This window comes from Macaca nemestrina, chromosome X, assembly GCF_043159975.1.
Source record: "Macaca nemestrina isolate mMacNem1 chromosome X, mMacNem.hap1, whole genome shotgun sequence".
Taxonomy (NCBI): domain Eukaryota; kingdom Metazoa; phylum Chordata; class Mammalia; order Primates; family Cercopithecidae; genus Macaca; species Macaca nemestrina.
Genome location: NC_092145.1, coordinates 72,047,587 through 72,055,770, shown reverse-complemented (window position 1 = coordinate 72,055,770; position 8,184 = coordinate 72,047,587). Strand labels below are relative to the sequence as shown.

At 36.7% G+C, this 8,184-nt stretch overlaps 1 long non-coding RNA gene across 2 annotated transcripts in view; it reads left to right on the top strand.

Annotated features, from left to right (window-relative positions):
* Positions 1-1,622: 1,622 nt before the first annotated feature.
* LOC105483635 (uncharacterized) overlaps positions 1,623-8,184 on the top strand; it is a 169,011-nt gene continuing 162,449 nt past the window's right edge. For both annotated transcript variants that reach the window (XR_011618487.1, XR_011618486.1), the window contains exon 1: positions 1,623-1,665. This is a non-coding gene — a long non-coding RNA (uncharacterized lncRNA). The remainder of the gene's footprint in view (positions 1,666-8,184) is intronic.

Sequence of the window (8,184 nt, the reverse complement as noted above, 5' to 3'; positions counted from 1 at the left end):
AAATAAGTCAATGGCAGTGGAGTCAAACAAAAAACTATTCCCTAAAACTTGTGGAGTTTGGGAAAAATTCCAAAAATAAGAGAATTTAACAATTATTGTACAGTTCTAAGTGTTCTACTGATTAGGCAAGAATTTTTTTTTTTTTTTTTTTTGAGACAGAGTCTTGCTCTGTTGCCCAGGCTAGAGTGCAGGGGTGCGATCTAAGCTCACTGCAAGCTCTGCCTCCGGGGTTCATGCCATTCTCCTGCCTCAGCCTCCGGAGTGGCCAGGACTACAGGCGCCCACCACCACACCTGGCTAATTTTTTGTATTTGTAGTAGAGACGGGGTTTCACCATGTTAGCCAGGATGGTCTTGATCTGACCTCGTGATCTGCCTGCCTCAGCCTCCCAAAGTCCTGGGATTACAGGTGTGAGCCACCGTGCCTGGCCAGGAATGTTTTGATGAGTAACAAAATAAATACATAAATAATTGATACATTTGTTATATTTATTTTATCAAATATATATTTCTTACATTTATTTCACCAAAATCATCAATGATGTCTTCATAATAATGATTTTCACATTATTTGTGTTCTGTTTACAGCAATGCTAAATATGACAACATGTCTTAAGTCATGGTAATTTCTAACTAGTTTTTCATTAATTTCAATTTGGAGAAATTCTTTTCACTTGAAATAGTAGTAACTGGAGTTGTCAATAACATGACTAACTTGCAAGAGATATTTAGATTATACAATGAACCATTATATTAGTTAGCCTTTCTTGTATAATAAAATCTTATTGGCTTAAGAGAGCAATTATTTTGGCCGGGTGTGGTGGCTCACCCCTGTAATTCCAGCACTTGTGAGACCGGGACAGCTGGATCACCTGAGGTCAGGAGTTTCAGACCCGCCTGACCAACATGGTAAAAACCCGTCTCTACTAAAAATGCAAAAATTAGCTGGGCATGGTGGCACATGCCCATAATCCCAGCTACTCGGGAGGCCGAGGCAGGAGAATTGCCTGAACCCAGGAGTTGGAGGTTGCAGTGAGCTGGTCATTGTACTCCATCCTGGGCAACAAGAGTGAAAGTCCTTCTCAAAAAAAAAAAAAAAAAAAGAACAACAAACAAACAAACAAACAAAAAAGCCAATCATATATTAACTCAGGATTCTGCATTTTAGCAGTTTAGACTAGATTCACCTCATGATAAATAAGTTAGCAAACATTGTGACCATATTTTTTCAATATACTGCAATCACCTAGTTCAAAAATTATGGGTAAATACTGTAATGAAATTACATCTTACAAAATAGTGTTATTATAAAACACATTAATTTCATGACACAAATCCCCATGCATTATGTTGTAATTTTCACTATTTTCAATGAATAATCTAAATCCATAGAATATTTTTTATATTAATTAAAATCTGTTTATCGAAACATCATTTCAGGTCCTGTAAATATTTTCAGGATTCCTATTTTGTAAAATAGTAATGTGCACATAAGAACACATGAAAGAGTTAAATAGTCAAACCACAGTGAAACAGGAAATAAATAGAGTTTAACCGTAACTACTGGAAGCGGTGCAAAAATTGATAATACCACACAGGAAGTAAACATCATGTAAAGGTTTCTGAAAAATGCAAGAAAAGATTCTTGACAGCATCTGTATCAGAGGTATGTTATTTTTCACCAAAAGTAATGGACTTTTACTAATTTATTTTTATTTTTTTTAACTTGTATTTTAAGTTCAGGGGTACATGCGCAGGTTTGTTAAATAAGTAATCTTGCATCATGGGGTTTGTTATTCAGATTATTTCTTCACCCAGGTTTTTTGTTTGTTTGTTTATTTTTTGAGATGGATTCTTGCTCTGTCGCCCAGGCTGGAGTGCAGTGGTGCTATTTTGCCTTACCGCAATTTCTACCTCCTGGGTTGAAGCAATTCTCCTGCCTCAGCCTCCCCAATAGCTGGGATTACAGGTGGTGGCCACCACACCCGGCTAATTTTTCTATTTTTGTAGAGATGGGGTTTTGTCATGTTGGCCAGGCTGGTCTCAAACTTCTGACATTGTGATCTGCCCGCCTTGGCCTCCCAAAGTGCTGGGATTACAGGCGTAAGCCACCATGCTTGGTTTTCAAGCAGGTATTAAGCTTAGTGCCCATTAATTATTTTTCTTGATCCTCTCCCTCCTCTCACCCTTCACCCTCAATAGTTCCCAATGTCTGTTGTTCCTCTCTGTGTGTCCATGTGTTCTCATTATTTGGTTCTGACTAATAAGTAAGGCTATGTGGTGTTTGGTTTTCTGTTCCTGTGTTAGTTTGCTAAGGATAATGGCATCCAGATCCATCCATGTTCCTGCAAAGGACATGATCTTGTTGTTTGTGTTCTTTTCTTTTTCTTTTCTTTTTTTTTGAGATGGAGTTTTGCTCTTGTTGCCCAGCCTGAAGTGCAATGGTGTGATCTTGGCTCACTGCAACGTCCACCTCCTAGGTTCAAGCGATTGTCCTGCCTCAACCTCTCGAGTAGCTGGGATTACAGGCATGCACCACCACGCCGGGCTAATTTTGTATTTTTAGTAGAGACGGGGTTTCTCCATGTTGGTCAGGCTGGTCTCTAACTCCCGACTTCAGGTGATCTGCCTGCCTCCGCCTCCAAAAGTGCTGGAATTACAGGCGTGAGCCACAGCACCTGGCCAATCTTGTGGGTTTTTTTGTTTTGCTTTTTATTTTTTGTTTTTTGTTTTTTTTTTTCCTATGGCTACATAGTATTCCATGGTGTATATGTACCACATTTTCTTTATCCATTCTATCATTGATGGGCATTTAGGTTTATTCCATGTATTTGCTATTGTGAACAGTGTATAATTAACATAGTCTTACCGTCAACAATCTTTTAAATACATCAGAAAATTAAAACTTTTATTCTTTGACAAAATTAAAACCTAAGTTTTATAAAATATCAAGTATTATTTGTTCAACATGATTTTCCCCAGAGTATAATCAAATTTTACTGAATAAGATTTACTTTTCAAATTTTATGTATGATTTCTTTCCTTACATTTTTATATATTAAATTTAAAATCTCATTTTGAATTATTCATCTAGATAGTGATTATTTTTTCCTTCATTTTACAGGTTTAGCTAAGATATTTTAATATAATATCTAATAAGCCTATTTTTTTTTTCTGTATCATTCTTTTAAGAACATCCTGTCATTGTTCTATATTGGCCTATACTTGTCTTTGTGATACACCAGTTATTACTGTTTACTCAAACTTTTTTCCCCTCACCTCCAGTGTTGCATGTATGTAAGTTACAGTTTGTGTTTTTTTTAATTGAGAATCTAATAGCCTCATAGTCATAAATACCTTCATTGGCCCAAAATGATCTTAAGGACTGGGTGTGGAAGATGAAGTGGAAGTAACATAACATATTGGTTTTGTACAGAGAATACAAAAACACATTTTCACATATTGTTTATTCACTTGAAAGACTCTTGGAGTAAAATGAAATGCTAAGTATGCTACCACATTCATTCAATTAGGGGAAATGTAGCATCAATTAAAACTGAACTAGGGTCGGGTGCAGTGGCTCACACCTGTAATCCCAGCACTTCGGGAGGCCAAGGCAGGTGGACAACTGAGGTCAGGAGTTTGAGATCAGTCCGGCAAGGTGGCTCATGCCTGTAATGGACTTGGCTGAGGCAGTCCTATCACTTGAGGCCAGCATTTCAAGACCAGCCTGGCCAATGTGGCAAAACCCCGTCTCTACTAAAAAATACAAAAATTAGCTGGATGTGGTTGAACACACTTGTAATCCCAGCTACTTGAGAGGCTGAGGCATGAGAATCACTTGAACCTGGAAGGTGGAGGTTGCAGCAGTGAGCCAAGATAGTGCCACTGCACTCCAGCCTGGGAGACAGAACAAGACCCTGTTAAAAAAAAAAAAAAAAAAAAAAAAAAAACTTATACTTGGATCAGCTTAGATATTTTTTGCTTGAAAGTAACAGAAGCCCCAGAATCAAATAGCTTAAACAATATGATCTGTATTGTCTGACATAACAAAAAATGCAGACATAAGTTTATTCTAAGTTTAGTTAATTCAATAGCTCATTGACACAAAAAACTGAAGTCCTTGCCAAGATTTCTTTCTGCCATTCCAAGCATTTCAATTTAGATGTCTTCATGGGAGCAAGATAGCTGCAGCACTTTCAGGGATCAGATTCAGACATCAAAAAGCCCTGAAGAATAAAAACAAAGGTAGATGTTTCTTGCATGTATCTGTTCTCTTTTTATTTAACCATCAAGTAAAGTTTTTCCTAATGCTTTCCAAAAATCTTTCTCTCTGGTCTCATTCATCAGAAATGAGTCCCATGCCTGTAACAAAACTAATCACTGGTCAGAAAAATTACATCACTTATCTTGCCAACATTGGTTGACACTCGTTCTCTGGATTAGGAATAACATCCACTTATCTTAAATACAAAGCTGTAAAGAAAAAGGTCCCACAGAAGTAAAAAATAGTGTCTTGTTAAGAAGGAGGAAGGGGAGGAGTGGATTTCTGTTGGATATACAGTCATTAGTATCTGTTATAATACATAAGAACTATTTCGTGTGTATTGAATAAGGTAGTATATGTCAAAACATTTGGTATATAATAACAAACAAATTAAGACTCATAGTAGCTGAATTAAACTTCTGCTATTTACACCCAATCTGAAATGCTTGGAGTTACAGACAAAAACATTAGCAACAACTTTGGTATTTTGTATTACTGAGACATTGAATGTACTAAACCTAGAATCATCTTATGTCTGGATTTTTTCTTATATCAGGCAATACAGATCATATTGTTTAACTGTTAGGTATGAGTTCTAAATTTCTTTTCAAAGAATCAATATGTCAGTATGTTCAATTCTTTGCCTTCTACTTTTAAGCTTAACTTCCTCACAAAGCAACCTTTTTCAGCGGCTCCACCCTTACTCATTCCAATTACCTACTCCATCTTGACTCATTCCGATTACCTGCTCTGTCAGAACCATTTTTCCCGCCAAACCACTCGTCCTGCCACTATCTTTAAATTAGCCAATTGAAATTAGTTTAGCCTGTGCAGTCTAACCCTAGCCAGTAGGGGAAGGACACAGCAGCAGGGGCCATGTGCGTGAGGGATAAGAACCCCTTCCCCTCCCTTGTCCAAGAGTGCGCTCACCATTGCTCCATCTGTAAGGGTGCACCCTTCTATAGAAGTACCTTGCCTTGCTGAGAATTAAAAAGAAAATTTTATATTCTAGTGTAATTTCTTTTGTGGCACCAAACTTTTTATATAACATAACTGTTTGAGTAAATAAATTTCATGAGGAAAACAGCTAATGATTTATTTAGCATCACCATCCAAACTGATTATGGGAATAGCACCATAGTAGGTACAAAGAGGGTTTGTACAATGTGGAAAGTACACGACAACTGATCTAATCAAACTTCACTCTGATTTTTTATCTATTCCAAATCTTTCGGTGATATGATAGTGAGTAATATCCAACAGGCCAAGAGCAATATCAGTAAAGCTGAGACCAATCTGTTGCATCTGATTGTGTGTCTTAAGCAAGCCAGTATTCACAGCCACTGATATATACATATGTATATGTATATACATATACATAGACATAGACATATACATATGTGTGTATATATATCAGTGATGCATCCATCCAAAGCTTTTTCCTGACACTTAACGGTATTTTCTAGAGAAGTGATACATAAAATCAATGTATGCAATTGATCAGAAAAAAGTCTTTGATTGTTTTGTGCAATGGAACAAGAAAACCACTGAGCTCTGTTTCAATGATGTTCAAGTAATATGTGTGCTGCAGCAGTCCACATAGATTATAATGAGCAAAATTGTCCTTTCACAGTCTGGGCTGGGAGGAAAAATTTCCAAGGAGCTCTCTCCTGAATATGTAATATATTATGTATTTTCTCCAGCTCCTTGGATTAAACAAGCATCAGAGAAGTATGGAAAAAGGCAGATAGCCCACAGATTTTCTGAATTTTCAGTGTTGACTCATTTTAATAAGAATGAAAGTGCAAATGACAGGAATTTTGTAACTTCCCTAATCCCAAATTAATGCCATTCAGCTTGCACATTAACAAAACGGAATGCAGAGAACTGTCCATATGACACTTGCAAAGTTTCAAGTGTTTGGATTAGAAGGTTAGAAAGCTCCCCGCACCCCCCATACACACACACACAATATTGGCTAACTTCTGTACTCAGTGGATATGATTTTCTACATGGTAGCCAAAATTTCTGATTTGACTCCAAAAAAACAAAAGATGCCAAACATCTGCTCAGAAGGAAGTAGCAAATACTGGAACTCAATGTTCTTTATACTTGAGAGAGGTTTATAACAACAAATAGCTTTTACATGACTCGGAAAAAACTAAAGACTCTTCTAAAACTACTATTCATATACCTGCACTGAAGCACAGTCATCTCTAAGCCAAATAGGCAGGGAGAAATGACTTCTTCAAATTATTCAGGTAAAATTTCAATAAAATTTAGCTATTATGTTGTATTTTCCGGAAGGCAGCACACTATTGTGTTTTTCCACATTTGAGAAAAGTGAAAATGGTATAGTAATTCTGGTTGAGTCCACCTTGTTAAAATGGGCATTATTGTCCATAACCTCTTTCCACTGTGATAGTGGAATTACTTTTTAAGTGTGGCATAACTGAATGATAATAAGTGTTAGTGTGAATCACATAAATGTCTCAAGGATCCAGTATGCTAATCAAACTTAGAATCTATAACATAAACCTATAGTATAGTAAATATTCAATCTATTTTCTTTTGTTTCCTTTCTAAGGTCATTTTTAAATTGGGAAGGGTTTGCTTTATTATATTACTAATAGTTATATAACCACTAAAAGTAAAAGAAAAATTTAGAGGCTTATAATCTAATGTTAAAGATTAGGGTTATGAAACAAAAGCCAAAAAATGCTTTGAAGGCCAAAATGTATATTTTTTCTCTTCATGTTTCCTGTTCACTTTCCAGTCATCTTTAGAATAAATAACTCTTTCGCAGACCTCAACTAACTTAGTCTTCCTCAGGATGTAAACTTCTTCCTTTTAACTAACCTAGAATATGTCAGGGGTTTTCTGAAATGGCTAGCATTAAAAATAAACTCACTTAGAGAAATTCAGAAACCCTAGGTTCCTCTGCTAGAGGATGAATATCTAATGAATCTGCCTTTCTGATATGGGGAACTGAAGGTGTGAACAATTTCTTCGTATTTATCCCTATTCTTTCCTCCATTTAATGCTTATCGCAAACTCTAGGAGACAAGAAGCTATTATCAGATCAGTTATCTGGACTTGGAAAACTTTTGGAGACATATGTCCCTCTTCCACCACAATGTAAGAGGAGAAAGTTTACCACTGGCATTGAAGGCAGTAAAAATTGACCTCACCAACAGCCCATAACCCAGGGAAGAACAAGTTTAAACCACTGAAGTGACCAATATCTTCATATATATATAAACTATGTATATATCATATATATGAGATATGAGATATATATATATATATATATATATATATATATATATATATATATATATAAATTCCATGGTCTATGTTTGTCTTTTTATTTATTTATTTTTATTTTCTTTTGAGACGAAGTTTCAGTCTTGTCACCCAGGCTGGAGTGCAATGGTGCGATCTCGGCTCACTGCAACCTCTGCCTCCTGGGTTCAAGCGATTCTCCTGCCACAGCCTCCTGAGAACTGGGATTACAGATACCCACCACCATGCCCAGCGAGTTTTTGTATTTTAGTAGAGAGAGGGTTTCACCCTGTTGGCCAGGCTGGTTTAGAACTCCTGACCTCAGGTGATCCACCCACCTCAGCCTCCCAAAGTGCTGGGATTACAGCCGTGAGTCACTGCGCCTGGCCTGTGTTTGTCTTTCGACAGACTTGCACAGAATATGCCAAACTTAAAATTAATATTTTTGCGCAGCTTGCATCATTCACACAGATGCCCTGGTAAGAATAATTCAATGTGTTCACAGTGGGTGGATTTCTTTCTCTCTCTTTCCCTTCTCTTTCTGTCAAACATCTGTGGGTGATCCTTCTTAAAATATAGGTCTGACTAGTTCACAAACATAAGAAGAAACTGCTGTGCCATATTATATATGCT